Genomic DNA, 16,818 nt, shown 5'->3' with positions numbered 1-16,818 from the left:
GCAACAATAACACCGCACTCCTCCCACGATGAACCATGATAAATTTCTCATGGCGCTCACAACTTTGCAACCTTGGGAGTACCAAAGAATGATTAACTTGCATAGGGGGCATGTGGAGGAGGGGAGGATCCACAACATCTGAAATCATATTAACTCCTTGATATCATCCTTGTTGGACAGACTCAAATTGATATTTTGTTGTATGGGGTTGGCCAATCCAACTACCAATTTGACCTTTTATAGGCAAAGAAAGAGTCATGGGATAGGAGAGTATAAAAATTGATTGTTATTTAGTGCTGATCTTCTAATAATCTAACTACTTGATTTCCATTTCATCCACCTTGTTATTATTATTTCTTAAAACATGAAAGAATTGACCATAATAGAATTAAGAGAGAATTAACCTTATACAACTAAAGTTTGAATTGAAAAGATGGTCCTTAGGTTTGGTTCCATTTCAAAGATGATCTCTAATGAGTTTATAATTCCCAACTATGAGAATCCTTTCAATATTGCTAGCCTGGGCTAGAGAAAGCCCTTAAAAGGGCCCATATGCTTCAACTTGATTAATAGAAGTCATTTCCAAACTCCAAATAAAACTAGTATTTAATTGTCCTCCAAGGATAAAAATAACCCCATCTCTATTTTTCTCTCTCTCTCTCTATCCACTCTTAGCTACTCTACCATGGAACAAAATGCAATAGAATAGAATCAAAACCCTTTTCCTCCTAGCGTCTCGATTATAACACAACCCAATATCCAACTAGGAGTTAATTTTGACCCATTCAACTCTCAATATGAGTTACAACTCTACCTTCTATAGTTTTCATAGGGCCCATGTGGGTAGCCCATTTTCCATGAGTAATAGGGGCTGATATGACATGCTTTCAAATTATGGTGGTCAACCACAATTGGTCAACTTTTGAGAGGCATAACTTTTGTATGTGAACTCTCGTTGATACAATTCTTTCAGTATTGGAAAGGTCTTTGAGCATATAATGATCCTTGCACTATTGGAAAGACCTTTGAGTGTATAACATTGTCAGAGGGTACGACATTTATGTGGTGAAATTTTACCCCCAAAAATAGTTATTTAAGTCCTCAAACTAGTCTTGGAATGTTTTTGACTTCAATTATCCACCGGTTTTTTACTTCAATTCTCCACACAAGATGTAACCACTAAAATTGCTCTTGTACACTGATTTCTTTGATTTTTCCCAATTAAAAACATTAAAGTGAATGACAAATAATATAATCAAAATCAGTAATCCACTACTCTCACCATGAATTTAGTGTTATTTCATGTATTATAACAACCTCCAACTAAAATACTCAATATCATATATTCTTTCTGCTCACTACTTCCAAGAGGTTGAGTTTCCCGTGGGTAAGGTCTTACAAAAATATGCTTAGAATGTACATATATTCACCTCTTCGCTCTTTTTTAAATTGATATATCACTCCATGCTGCTTCAAATGGGGATCACTGACAGTTTTATTTATTTATTTATTTTTTTCCTAATTTGATAGGGAAATAGGCAAGGCACCTCCAAGTTCTCCGCATCAAGTTCGAATCCAAAGGGTATCAATATAAAGTAATAGGTGGGATACACAGGTCTTAAAACAAGCGACCTCCCGACTGCCCTAGTCTCCTTTATCTGGGATGACTCTAACTATAAAGGATAAACCTAAATAGATATCATACACAGGTTCCAAAAAGAGCTACCTCCCAACTGCCGCATTCTCCTTTCCCTATCAATATGTGATATTTGAGTATTAACGAGGGAAGCTATTAACGTAGACCCAAATAGACTGGATACACAGCGTAAAAAAATGACATACCAACCTCCTTTTGACATAGACATATATGTATATCAATTACCTCCCAACTAACCTTTCCCCACACACACACACATATATATACCATAGTCGAGAGTCTGCATTCTGGAACATAAACTATTGTCTAGTGTCTAGAAATATGTATAAATCGACAGTTTATCCATAATTTATAATTGTACAGGTTGGTGCTTGAAGATGTGTGGAGTATATCCTAAACTATTTTTGTTTGCTCTTTTTTGAATGTAAAGAAATAGGTTAACAAAATATGTATATATCGACCGTTTATGCATAATTTATAAATGTACATCTTGGTGTTTGAAGATGTCCGGAGTATATTATAAACTATTATTGTTTTCTTTTTCTTGAATGTATAGAAATTGTTAACACCTAGGTTGTTCCCTATGACTCCCAGGGAATACGGCCGGGGTAACCACTAACCAATCTTTGGGTTACAGCTCCTAGCCTAGCTGCAACCAGAGAGGGCTCTCTCTTTATGATTTGTCTCTGTTATGATGGTGTTTTTAGGCTAGCTATTATGCTCAGGTTTTGGTTTATGTTTTGGTTGAAGGATTTTCTTTCAAGTCTTATGATATAGTGTTTAGATAGTATAATACCATTGGGCAATGGAGTCTGGAGTTGTGAAGTGATCTGATACGCTGGATTGGTGGTGTTCAAACTGCAGGGCCTATTGTGTATTTTAGACAGACAAAATTAGATCAAATGGTGATGTATGTCAACCAACAAAAAGCAATTGAGAATTTTCTATTAAGTTGGTGGGGTGAAGGTGAGTACACTGCACAGGAGCAAAACTTGAATTCCTGTGACAAAGGTCACTGTGAAAGATGTATTCTGAAAGTGCAGCAATTAAGAATTACACTTATCTAGATTACAGCTGAAGAAAACATTCATAAACAACACAGATTGAACTCAGGGTACTCAGTGAATAAATCCTGAAAGCTATTCTTTTTCCTTGTTGCTTAGTATTGAAATCAGATGACATATATGGATTTTAACGAAACAACTAATTAACAGAGAGAGATACAGAGACTTATTGTATGGTGAAATACACAGGGATCCAGCAGTTATCAACAGACACCAGAACGCATCCAACACCTCAGAAATCCGAGAAATTCCATTGCTTTGTCTATTAACTTCTGAAAGGATTACAACATAAGAACTTCTTCAGGAGAAATCAACAACAACCTTGCAATCTTATGCGAAGGAGACTTTATAGGAATGCGTATACAAAATATCTCAGGCATTGAGTCATCCGAGAGAGAAAATATCTTCATTATTACGTTCAGAAAGTAGGCAAGAAGTTATTACAATTTTGAATGCAGCGTAAATGCTCTTTATGTCTGTCAGAGGATTGTTTTGACTTTTGAGAGTCACTGAGTCGGTTGCATTACTCTGTTTTAATTCTGGAAATACACATTTACTTTTGGCTGCGCAGTGCATTCTCGGTTTTGCCAGCTGTGGTCTTCTATTTCTGCTTTGTTGGCCGCTACATCCGCTGAGTTGGCTCAGCTTTGGTTTATGCTGCATGCTGTCTTTGCTGAACTGTGCTTTTATAAAAATTTGTAAAAAATAGAAATTTGGTGAATGCCTTACTGATTACAAAATTCTCTGTATTGCATCTGTCCACCATTCCTGTGTAGGGAGCTGATGCCTGAGGATGGCCTCCATTGTCTCTTCTGCTTCTGTATATTTGAAAAAATTTGGGGCCACATCAAACAAGTGATTAATTTCATCCATTATAAAAAATAGATTTTCTATCTTACTATAGAAAACCTGTCCTGTAATAGGCCCTGTGTCTTCTGAAGTGCTGGCCCTCTCATTGATCTGTGCTGAGGCAAAAACATTTACTCTTTTAGCATACTGTTCATGGGTGAATAATTTCCCTCTGCTGTTCAGTAAGCTAGGGAGTCCTCTACTCTGCAATACCTGAAATTTTTCCATGAACCTATTCACCTCTGTCTGCATATCCTGGGTTCTTCTGTCCAATGTCTGTACCAGATTTCTAAGAGTAAGAACCCTCTTGATCATTTGAATAGTCTCAGTTCTATTTGTGATTCCAATGGTGGCTAACTGAGAACTTGTTTTGTGGTTAAGCACATTGATCATTCTTGTAGCAACTTCAGGCATATTTCCTAATAAGGCTCTTGATGTTCGGATTTCCTTCTGTGCCTTTGGGATGAGCTCTAGTTGCTCATGGATTGTCTCAATATATGGCCATTGGTTGGTGATGGATTGGCCAATATTGGACCATATCATTGCTCTGATCTCAGATATGATTTTATCTAGCTTGAGCTCATTCTCAAGTTCCTTGATCCTATCTTTAAGGGCTTTGATTTCCTTGGCCTTTTCTCCCACCTCTCTTTTTGTCTTATCATGCCTTTCATTGACCTTGTTCAGCTTTTCTCTGGTTTCATGCAGCTCTGTCATCTGAGCTTCCAAGATTTGTATTTCATTCTTTAATTTCTGCATGTCTAGGCTCTGTGCCTGTTCTGTACTTGTAGGTGCTGCTGAAGTGGATGTAGCTGTTTGTTCAGTTTGTTGAGGTGGAGGCACAGTGGTAGGAGCAGCGTCCTCAAGATTGATGACTTGAGGAGGAGGCTGAGAAGTCTGACCCTCTTGTCTTTGCTTTAGTGCTGCTTGTAAGGCCGCTTGAGTAGCCTCAGACTCTCCTAATTTCTCTTGTGTCTGCAGGAGCTGCTTATATATAGATATTAGTAGATCTGTGGCATCCTTTTCCATCCTTTGTTGGGCTACCTCATCTGTTTGGGGGTGAATGGTAGCTGGGAGTTTGATTTTCTTCCTTAATGCAGCCATATCAGCATCCCTTAGTTTCAAGATCTCCTGTATCCCTTTGATGTCATTGGGGTTATGCCCAATTTCCACGATGATGTCCTCTAGGGATCTTATCCTGTTGTCTTTGGCCTGAGATGAAGCCCTCTCCAATTCTAGTTGAGAGGCTGTAGCATTGAGGCTGCTTGTTAATTTGTAATTCTCCAACGTTTTGTCTGCCAAGGAGGCATACACCATTTCACCAGTTTGCTTGTGCAGCTCAATTTTATCCATTGGGTGGATGTCCTTGGCCAGGACCTCTAGATTAGTCATGAGATAATCTGCAGTAGATTGTGGCTGGAGTGCGGTCGGTATGAAGTGACTCATAGTCAACTTGCCTTCGTCCACATCAAAGGCAGCCATTAATCTTTGTTGGTTGGAGGGAGCCAATTTCAACAAATGGTTATATAACTTGACCTTCATGGGTTCACTCCTTCTTTTGATGTCTATAAACTGCTGTTTGATGCCTACCTCTCCTTCCCTCTGCTGGCTGGAGGAAGTGACCTCCCCTCCCATGATTCTGTCTTGTTCTTGGTGGAAGGAACTGACCGAGGCTTCCCTGCTGGGTGGGCCCATACCCATTGCTTGTCTAATTGCCGCATCATCCTCTGAGAAGTCATTTAATCTCTGTCTCTTCTCCCCTTGGTTGATGGATGAAGTCATGGGTGTTTCTCTGTCTCTTTTTCTACTTAGGTCCTCCTTCTGTGGAGTTTGAAGGACCGAGGCATCAGTAATGTTTTCAGGCCTTGAGTGTTCTACATTTTGGGCCTGCTGCTCAGTGGTAGGTGGGGTATCTACCACTTTTTCTTGCTGTAAGGGCTGCTGTGTTTCAGGTTGCCCTCCTCCTTGCTGCTGTTGCTGTTTTTGTTGTTGCTGCTGCTCTGCCTGTTCTTTCTCTCGCTGCTCTGGCTCTATCTCCATCACCTGTTCTTTTCCCTTCTCTGATATATTTCCAGCAACTCTTGTAGCTTGCTGTTGGGCGGTTGAAGAGGATGCTGCTGCTCCAATTTGTGTGCTCGGCAGTGAGCTGACCTGTGAATAAAACTCAAGGTCAGCCATTTTCTTTAGGTTTCTTAGAGCTCTTTGATTAAGCTCTTCTTGAGTAACAGCTTCTTCTAAAGTCCCTCTCCTCCATTTGCTTTGATTGGCATGTTTTTCTATGTGAGGAAGGCTGCAATGATCATAAGCAGACAATTTGTATTTAAGCCTCCTCATGGTAATGAAGTTATTAGGGTCGTAAGGTTTCCATAGGAAGCTGTATTTGAGACCAAGGCCCCCAAGCATTCTATCTGCTTCCTTCCATCCTTCCTCCCTTTCGTTATAGAGGAAATGGCCAAGTTGACTTTTGACCTTTAGCTGTGCCTTCTTACCTTTGCCTGAAAAGTGGAACATATCCACAAAGCCAAACTGCCTGAAGTATTCTAAGGCAAGTAGTCTCATAGGCACAAATCTGGGTAGTCTAAATGGGGGCAACTCACACCCATATATTCTGATGACGGTGTGGTGTTGGTAGAAGTACCAATCCCCAATACTGTATGCTTTTGATAAATGCAGGAGTCTTTGCATCTCATCTGTCAATCTGGGAGGAGGTGAGCCCAAAAGTAGAGTCATGGCTGGATGAATGAAGTGATCAATGAACTCACAGTAGGTGTATGGAGAATAGCAAGTGAGGTGAAAAACAGAGGTCCAGTACACCACAGATCTCAGATTTCCCTGTGCATCTTCTCTCTTCATTGGGAAGGAGAACTTCTCATGCTGGAAGTATAGAAGCAAATGATATATGTAGGAAGTATATTTAAATACCCTATCTCTTGATAGGTTCATCAACTGATCATGCATATTGTCTGAGATGTATGTGGCATAGTCATAGCAGACTGGTTTTCTACCTGGAGCAAACATGAGCATTATGTGCATAACCGTTTCATCCACATATTCCACTGAATCATATCCCAGGATGGGACTGATCATGTCAACAAGGTCCAGGCCCAATTGGTTGAGGTAGACAGAGTTGATGGGAGGAGTTTGTACAGTGTCAGCTTTGATGAATAACTGGTTAAGCTTTGTAATCTGGGCCTCTGTCATTCTGGCTCCCTCCATTATCAAATCAGCTAATGATAGAGGGACCAACTTCTTATTTGTTTTGAACTGCAGCATCTCCCTGATGGCTTCAGGGGTAATGAGAAACAGAATTGCGCCTGAAGAATCAAGCACTGCCCTCTGGGATGCATCATAATACTCAGCACATAGGTGAATGAGTTCTGGGAATTGGTTGACCTGAGGTAGCTTGAAGATTGGGAGAGAGGAATCCCAAATTCCCAAGATGTCTGTCCCATTCTGATGTTTGATTTTAATTTCATTTAGTATTTGGAGATGAAACCTGCTCCTGCTTAGCATTTCTTCTGATATGTTATAATCTAAGTCAGCTAATGCTTTCCAGCCCAATGCTTTGTGAGGGGCATTCAGAGGAGCTATATTGAGGGCTATAGGAGCCACAAGGGAATCCATGGTTCTTCTTAGGATTCTGTTTTTCAAGGACTGGTGTTACTATGCAGAGTAACACAAACAGCGCTTTTTCTGAGGAAAATGAGAATTTCTGAGGACAAAGCGTGAATGGGAAAGGTTGTAGCGATTGAAATGCTGCTTTTGAACCAGTGGGTGAGTAGCAGAGTTGAACAATGTATGTGTTATGGTAAATTTGGTTTTTGCAGGCAACTGGTTCACGATTGCATGAACCAGTGAGAAAATTGCGTTCAGTTTGCCCAATGTGGCCTTGTAAACATGTAATGGCAGCACTGGTATGGTATTAGTGTTGGTTCAGTGGAGTTTAATGGTGATTTTAGCATTTCAAGGTCTGTTCATAGGCTTATAAGCGGAATTCAGCGAAAATGGACTTGCAGAGTGAAAATGAGTAATACCTGTGGAATCTGGTCGGTTAAAACTCGCTAATGCTTGAAGGATGGAGACTCTGGCGGTCTGGAAGCCTTTTCAACGGGCTGGTGCAGGCTTGAACGTGAAATTACATGCAGAGCAACAATGCGGCTTTCTCCAAAAAAATAGCAAAAACGCGACTTTTTGGCTCAAATATAGATTTTGGTGATTTTGGCGCGCTTTTGTGCTGACGTCAGCACAACGTCATAGGTGGGGTCAGGGTCGGATGACGTCAGCAGGACGTCATCCAGCCGGGTGGCGGGTTCTGGTTGGTCCACGGGGATGGTGAGGTGGTAGGACAGGTCGGCCAATGGATGAGCGGAGGGATGACGCGACGGCATGACTGGCGGTGAAGGGGCGATGACGTGGGGATGATGTAATGCAGGCGGAAATGAAAAACCGGAAACCGCGGCGGTTTCATATCGCACCGCCTATGGTACGGTGGCGGTAAATGTCAGTAGTACCTCCGATGAGCCGTGGAGGGGACGCGTGGCTGCCGCATGACGTAGCCAAAATACGGCCATCGGACGATATCCTTCGTACAGCAGATGTGCTCCGATGCCGCGATGGCCGTCGGATCTGGAGGGGCATGATCTAACGGCTGTCGGAACTTTGATGTGATTGGGGGATAGGACAGATAAGGATCGGACGTCGGAAAGGGTCCGATGTGACCAGAGCCGTCGGATCTAGAGGCGTTTGATCGGACGGTCATCGGTAAGGTTAAGTGATAGATAGGTACGGGGAGCGGCGGAGTTTATTTTAATAATATTTCTGGGGATCTGTGCACGGGCGGGGGACTTCGGTAAAGTGGGTTTTTTGCGAATTTTAGTGAAATGAACCCGCCCTTTAGACTTAGGATAAAAAGGAAAAAGGTTGGTTTTTCACGATTTTTTAGCCATTTTTGAAGCGGGTAAGGGTAGAAACTAGGCTTTTAGGGGGGTTAGTCATGTGCAAATGGGGATCAAAAATGAGGAAATGAATTTGCAGAGGAAAAGGGAGATTTAGCTTAGGTTTATCAAGATGACTAGGTGTCATCTGATCCCTGACATGTAACTTATTGGCTATAGTACCAAAGGGGTGGGTATTTATATAAAATTTGGGGTTTATACACCATGGTGTTAGTAATATTAGGGAAAAGGTGATATAAGGGATCTATATAATAGAGTTAGTGTTAGCATGGATGATGGAAGTGAATGGGGGGAAAAACACTAAGTTCATTTGAAACTTACTTAGTTTAGGGAGTAGATCAAAATGAAAAGATTTTTAGACAAGAAATGTGGCTTTGGATGAACAAGAATCATTATGAAACCATGATCTTCCTCCCTGAATCTCAGCTCATAGAGGGATGTTAGCAAATGAAAAAGAAAGGGGGAAGGAGGGAGGTTAGTTATGGTCCTTGCTGTAACTTGATGAATATGAACACCTTGTCACTTGATAGACTTTGCCTTGGTAATCATAGTCAACATATCTGCAACGGTAATGATAGCCTTTCTGCAACTCCAACTACTTACCCAACTACTTTCCTAGCATTTTTATTTCTTCTTAGAGGGTGCACTTGGACTTGCAGACCCTTACTTGCATTTTCTTTGTTATTTCTATCTACTTCTACCCTTATCTCCTCCAAGGTCTCAGATTAAGCTGTTGGGAGCCTTTTCTTCTCTACCTGAACTACTTGTCTGCCAAGATTAAACAGTTTGGACAGACTCCTTTCTCTATTCTACAACTGTAAATTTAAACCATGGAATGATTCAGATTAAGCTGTTGAATCATCCATCAAAATTTGAAGCTCATACCAAGCTATAAGCATAGATTGGGTTCTCTTGGAAATATGTGATCTTTGAGTCATCAAAGCAGAACAAATTTGGACCTTCCATAGCCAATCATGAAATATGAAACCTATTGGTATAGGTATCTAACAGAAATAAGTTAACAAAGCAAAGTATAGAGGTATTTGGTAGAAATGAAAGACGAATAATTTTATTTTGTTTTAAGTGGTGTGATTTTTTAAGAAAAAATCAACTGACATTTGTAAGTAATAATAGCCATCATGGACCCACTGCTGGTTTGACAATTTTTCCACCCTAAAAAAATTATTGATGATTGAAAATTCAATGGAGCTGAATATGATCTGATACTCAGTTATATGATCCATCGTCAAATATCATTCATTTACTATGTAAAGTACTCAAAAGACACTAACTGACTTCCTTTCCCTGAAAAAGCAGAACCTGTAATGTTTTTTTGTTTTTTCGGATACAGTGGACACAGTCAACAGAGCTAGACTCTGCACCTCATCAGAGCTACACAGTATTTCAGTGCAAATAAACGTTAATTGTTTGCGATAGTAACGTCACATACTTAATTTTGGTTTGTATATAAATTGTCTGACAACAATACAAAAAGAAATAAATGCCTTACCCATAGGATTAGAATTAAGGGAATTGTACACCGAAAATTCTTTCTTTTCCGCTTTTTCACCGTTGCCATTCCCTACTTTTGCAGTTGTAGATATTGTTAATGTGTGTATTGAAAGTGTACAAAAGCTTATACGCCGCGTTTTAAGTGAAAATGACTTCACAGTCGAAATAAGGATACGATTCAGTGTTGTTGATTCTGCTCAACAAATGAATATATCATGTTTCTGTTGTTAGGATGACACGTGTATGTAAAATATATTTTGATTGGAAAGATGCTGTATTAACAAATGCTTCTTTCTCTTAAAGAATTGAAAGTTATATCAATTTATTATTATTTTGTATGGACGGGAAGTTGGTCGGTGATGTGAAGTATTGTCTTCATTAAATTGCTGGTTTAAATATTATAATTATTTTGTGACATCAACTTTTCGCGGAACTGTTAAAGAAAATTCATAAGAGGAAAATGTCATTAAAACAATTTGGGAGAAAACGAGGTTTCCACTTTGTCTGATTCACAAGGAATTTCCCTTTTGGTAGCCTCCGGCGCAGGTGCGTCGACCCTAGTGAATTTATTTCTATGTTGAATAAAGGTAAGATGTGATCCCTTAGCCAATGACTATCAAAGGCTGGGTGGTGAAATTCATAGCAACCATAAAGATTGTGGATATACAATTCAGATTGTACATTGAATGTTATAAATTCTAAGTCAGGACACGTTTAAACTCATTTATAAATTGAATGTAAGAGATTAAATCTCATTTAATTTATCAAATAATAAACATGATGATGATAGTGCGATGCTTTATAATGATAAATTAATTGCAAAGCATAAATGGCTTTGAAAATTATTATCTTTGAATCATTGCATCCGTAAATAAATGACGTATAAATAGTTGATACGCGGGGAACTTTATGAAAATAATAATAATAAAAAATAAAAATGATTTGAAAATAAGATATAGATGCCAGAATTAAATATTTTGTAAATACAAAGTTACATCAATTTTATGGTTTGATTTCTGGATGGTCAAATTTTATATGGGCTTGTGCATGATAAAGTTATTTTATTATGAAATATCAATTGTAATTAAAATTTAGAAAACACCAATTTGATCACTAAAAACATAGAATTTAGACAGCAGAATTATCTTCTTGAATATGTAACTTTTGTTTATGAAAAAGTGGTATGACTTAAAAACTTTTGTGTATGAGAAAGTGGTATAACTTAAAAAAAAAAATGTTGTTTTTTTAACATTGATGAGGTATTTTTACTCTAAAGCATAATACTTCCAGTTTGATATGTAAATGATAGAGTTTCTAGAAACAATTTTGTATTGTTGTAGGTAACACAATGTCATATTATTTTTCCATAATTTCTCATGTTATTTTTTTATTTTTCTAAAATGAAGAAATCTAGTGAATCCCTTAAATGACGAGATCAACTATTAGGTCCACTAAGAGGGTCTTTAACATAATCTTCTCTGTTTTAAGTGCATAGGTTTTCATATGTACTAGTGCAAAAATAGGTCAATCAATCAAATTTTATAGTAAGATTAAAAAGCGCATGCTTTTTAGAAATTTGATATATTAAAAAAAAGAATAATTAAGTTTTCAAAAAATATTTGTGGTTGAAAGTCCAAAAGTTGTAAAAATGAATGTGTTTTGGTTTATGCAAACCAAAACACTTGAGGTTTGTCAATCCGAACTCACACCAAAGTGGCCACCTCATCCACCATGTAGTTGGAAAAGGTGATCCCACCAAAAATTATTTGAATTTAATAACATGTGCATGCTTATAACACTCATGAATTTTAATAACACACACATGTTTTAATAACGTGCACATGTTAATATAATGCACAAACTTTTTCTCTTGAGCACTAACTCTTTCTCTCACCATCCTTCTTAACTCTCTTTTTCTCCCCCCCCCCCTCTCTTCCCCTTTTCCCTAAATCCCGGTCTCTCTAAGCCCCACCTCACTCTACCCCTTTCCATACCTTTTTATATCTCCCCCACCTCTCCCTATCCCTCTTTCTATATCTCTCTCCCTTAGCCTATTCCCCACCCCTCTCTGTATTTTCCTTTCCCCATCACTCTCTCTCTCTCTCTATCTACCGTTTGCATTATCCCTTTCTATCTCTCTTCCTCGTGTTATTCATATCTCTATATTTTTCCTCCTTTCCTATCCACCCCCTCTCTCTCCCTAATTTATCTCCCCCCTCTCCATAATCCTCTCTCTCTCTATCTGCCCCATTCCCTAACCATTTCTATCTCTCCTCCTCTCTGTATCCATCTTTCTATTTCTCTCTTCCTTTCCTTATTCCATCCATCTCTCTCTCTCTCTCTCCCCATATGTTTCTCTTCTATATCCCTATGTCTCTTTCTTGGGCCCTAAGCCTCTCTCTCTCTCTCTACCCCTTTCCCTATCCCTTTCTATCTCTCTCCCTCTCCCTATCTCTTTCTATCTTTCTCTCCCCCTTTCCCTATTCCCCCATCTCTCTTCCTTTCATCATCACTCTTTCTCACTCTACCTACATCTAACACACACATACACTCTCTAACCCGCCTCTCCCCCCCACCTCTCTCTCTCTCTCTCCCTATATGTCTCCCTCATATATCCCATTCTCTCTCCCTATATCTCCTTCCTTGCCTCCCCATATCGCTCCTTTTCTCTTTCTCTTGCTCCTCCTATCCTCCAATCTCTCTCTCTTTCTACCCATGTTTTCCTCTCTCCCTCTCTCTCTCCTTATGTACACCTCTTATATATATAGATATCTACCCCCTATGTTTGCCTCTTATATCCCTCTCTCTCTTATTGAACCCCCCTATCTCTTCCTTTCCCTATCCCTCTTTGTCTTTGTGTCTCTTCCTTTCCTCGTCTACCCCCCCTCTCTCTATATATGTCCCTCCTATATATATCTCTATCTCTTTGCCTAAACCTCCCTCTCTCTATTATTTTCCCTATACTTTCTATTTATCCTCTTCTCCCTATCCCTCTTTTTATATCTCTCCCCCTTTCCTTATTCTCCCCTCTCTCTTCCTTTCCCCATCTCTTTCTCTCCCCCCTCCCCTCTTTGTCTAACACATGATCTCTCCCCCCTCCCCTCTTTGTCTAACACATGATCTCTCCCCAACCCCCCTCTATTTTCCCCCTTGTCTCCCTATCTCTCCCTCCATATCCCTTCTCTCTCCCTCTCACCCCCCCTCTCCCTCCTTTTCTCTGTCTTCCTATACTTGTGCTTACTTCTCTCTCTCTCTCTCTCTCTCTCTCTCTCTCTCTCTCTCCATCTCTTTCTCTCTCTGTCCCTTTCTCCTTCCCCCCTTCTCCCTATCATTTTTTCTCTCTCCCCTTATGTATCTCCCCATTTCCTTAATCGCCTCTCTCTCTCTCTCTCTCTCTCTTTTTGTATCTACCACCCCTGCTTTCTCTCCCCATGTATACCTACTATATACGTCCCTCTCTCTCTTTCACTAATATCACCCCCTCTCTCTACCCCTTTTCCCTATCACTTTCTATCTCTCCACCTCCCCCCAATCCCTCGTTTTATCTCTCTCCCCCTTTCACTATCACTCCCCCTCTCTCTTTTCCATTCCCCATCACCAACTCTCTCCCCACCACCCTTCGCCACTCACCCTTTTTCCTCATCCCTTTCTCTCTATCTTTATATGTCTCACTGCCTCTCTCTTTCTCTAACCCCCCTTGTCTTTCTCTCTATCTCTCTCTCCCCCCCTTCCCCCGTCTCTCTCTTCCCATTCCTCCCTCTCCCTTCACCTCAATGTAGGTGTTGCAATAGGAATGTGTGTGCATTTTTTTAATGTATGCAGGAATATGTGTGCATGTTTTTAATGTATGCACATCCTTGTCTGTATAAGACAAAAATCACCTTTTATATCCATCATTTTTCTCCTAATAACACTCACATGCTAGTTCAAACACAAAAGTATTGTGAGAAACATTCTATTATAGGTGTTATTTTATTTTGAGAGTGATTGTTTTAATTATTGTTTACATATTCTTGTTTTACTATGACCTTTTCAAGATGGGAATATTACCCAATCAATAAAAAATGTACGTAAGGAAGAAACTTCCCCTTGAAAAATTTCAAGGTCGAAGAGAAAATGCAAGATTGGGTATGGCTAAATATAGGCATCCACTCATCACTAGCTTAAATATTTTCACAACCAATGCCATGGTTGACTCTATTTTCTTATCACAAGTGAAGCATATGCATCCAGTGGAGGCCATTCAAAATCCAACATTAGATAAACTTTTGACCAATCTTCCATCAACGAGCAATGATATAGTTGAAGAATAGATTCAAATTTTTTGATGTGTTGATTATTTAGAGGTAAAGATTAAATAATTGAATGTTTTGCAACCTTCTAGTGAAGAGTCTCCTCATCTGCAAATTAAATGTGAACAATTAGATGTTTGAAATATAATAAAAAGTTCTACAATCTACTAGTGAAAGGATCCACACTTCATGTCCACCTTGCTTATATCAGCTATCTAGTGCATGACAAAGAGCTCCTAGGAATATACATATGGACAAAAGTTCTTTAGTGGGCCTTGAAGTTAAGTTACATATACAGACTATTTATTGCAACACAACAAAAATTTGGAAGAATCTTTTGAAACAAAAGATGATGCATCTATATGTCAATTGTTTTAGGCTTTATTAAAATCACACTATTTAGTTGTTGTGAGTATCATTTTAGGCATAAAGATAGTTATACATCTAGACACTAGTAATCACACTATTAGAAATATTTAAGGTGATTTTAGTATAATAAGAAAGTCTACTAGTTTAAAAGAGCATAATGTGACTTGGCATGTAATAGCAGAATCTATTGCAAACAAGTCCATAAGTAAACATCATTTCATGTCACACATATCTCAAGTTAAGTAAATAGAAAAAACCTTAGAAGTTATTCTAATGTAAGAGAAAACAATGACAACCAAAATAAAACAAATTATTAAGCCTTTGTTGGTAGGTTTCCTCATTCAAACATGGAGTTAATAGATGTTGTTAAGGAACTAGTCCAAAAGTTTTGGTATGAAAATGCTAGGGTTTCATCCAGTAAGAAAGATGTGCTAATGTTGAGAAAAGGTTGGAAAGACCATAACTCCATATTAAGTACTTTTATGATACACAAATAGAACTCTATGAGAGATTCAATAATGAACACATGGAATTGAACTTGGGTTAAAGATCTCTTGAGAAACAAAAACCTTAGGATGTTAGAATATGCATAGATTGTAACACATGTTGTTGTATATACCATGTAGAGTTTGATTATTTTTATGACACATATAAACAGATTTGTTGTGCTTTGTATCCTAACATTGTGCATTATTGCTCATCCATTCTACCACCAATTTAATTAAGAGAATTTATGCATAGCATCATGTGTCCAAGGCAAGATGGACAAAAGTATTATGAAAAATGTTGTTTATGTCAAACATGTTGTAGGTGAAATGAATTTGCATTATTAATTTGGTGTATTCATGAAAGCGAGGAGCACAAATTTTGGAGGATGATAGTAGATATTCATAGCTTCAAATATGTTACCTATGAACTAGATAATGGGAAAGAAATAAAATTTATTATGATTGGTGTAGTCCTAGGTAAGTATTTTAAAAATTTGTACCATTTATCGATTTATATGTGCCATCCTTGTGCAAGGGCCATGATAATATTCTCTGTATCGTTCCAATTTTATCCAATGTCTCTGAAGAGACAATAGTCCCAGGTAAGTTAAGGTAGCATTTTTTCTTACTGCACCTTCAAATTCAACATATATGTTTTCTAATGATCTTATTTGTGTATCATCATATATGAGTCGGTAATTTCATGAAGGATTTTCTTATAGAAGCTAAAGCATATGTTCAACAAGTGCATGTAGTGCAATGACAAGATGAACAATTTAGAATATATAGGGACACCTTTCCTCTTGGAAGTATATTTTCAATTGTGGATTTTGCTGAGAACTACACCCTTCAACCATAGAATGAGATCTAGAGCCAATATTATCATTAAGATCAAATTAGCATAATGGTACATATCACATATAGGCGCATGCTAGACAATATCAATGATAGGAGTATAATAGTGAAGGAGACATTTCTTTACATAAGTGATAATAGGCACCATGACCTAAATTATGTGCAACATTGCATTAAAATGTTTTTTAATCAATTGAGGGATATACATATATAAATGGATATACATTGAATTTTGTAAGATGGTTGTGTGGGACAATCCAAAAATTCCCATGTATTCCAATGGTTGAGTATATTACACAAAACATACAATGTGTCCCATATTTGGAACTGCTTTGAGACTTAGCATGGGAAAGGTAAGCATGATGGGGCTAAGGCATGCATAAAAAATACACTACAATGGGAGGAGATTAAGTTTACAATAAATCCTCATATTTTTCATGAAAAATCTGTAGTCCAAAGGCGCTCTATAGTAATATTAGATGGCGCAAATGAGTAACACACACCGACAAGGACAAGTCATGTGCTAAGAAATTTCTAGGAAGTGGTCAAACATAGATCTATCACATTCATATCATTGTAGAAAATTATAAGGAACTCATTCATTTCAAAGCTCAAAAAACCATTTGTTTGAAATATGGACATGAAATTTGGCTTGCTTTTGTGGAGCATTTTGTAGTGGTGAATAGGATGGTTGTGAAAGAATTGATTCGAACAATGAATAGAATTGTGTATCACTTGCAATAGACCCATGAGTAATTGTTGAAACAACCCAACTAGTGG

General features: G+C 38.4%; 1 non-coding gene across 1 annotated transcript; it reads right to left on the bottom strand.

The window, feature by feature from the left end:
* Nucleotides 1–15,671: 15,671 nt before the first annotated feature.
* On the bottom strand, nt 15,672–15,774 carry LOC149180640 (U6 spliceosomal RNA). The gene has a single exon (XR_016257881.1). It is a non-coding gene; the product is annotated as a U6 spliceosomal RNA (small nuclear RNA).
* Nucleotides 15,775–16,818: the final 1,044 nt, after the last annotated feature.

Source organism: Pinus tabuliformis, chromosome 3_2 (assembly GCF_031772625.1).
Source record: "Pinus tabuliformis cultivar Carrire ecotype Pingquan chromosome 3_2, CPIR1, whole genome shotgun sequence".
NCBI lineage: Eukaryota > Viridiplantae > Streptophyta > Pinopsida > Pinales > Pinaceae > Pinus > Pinus tabuliformis.
Note: the sequence above shows the minus strand (reverse complement) of the source record. Positions and strands in the feature narration are given on the sequence as shown.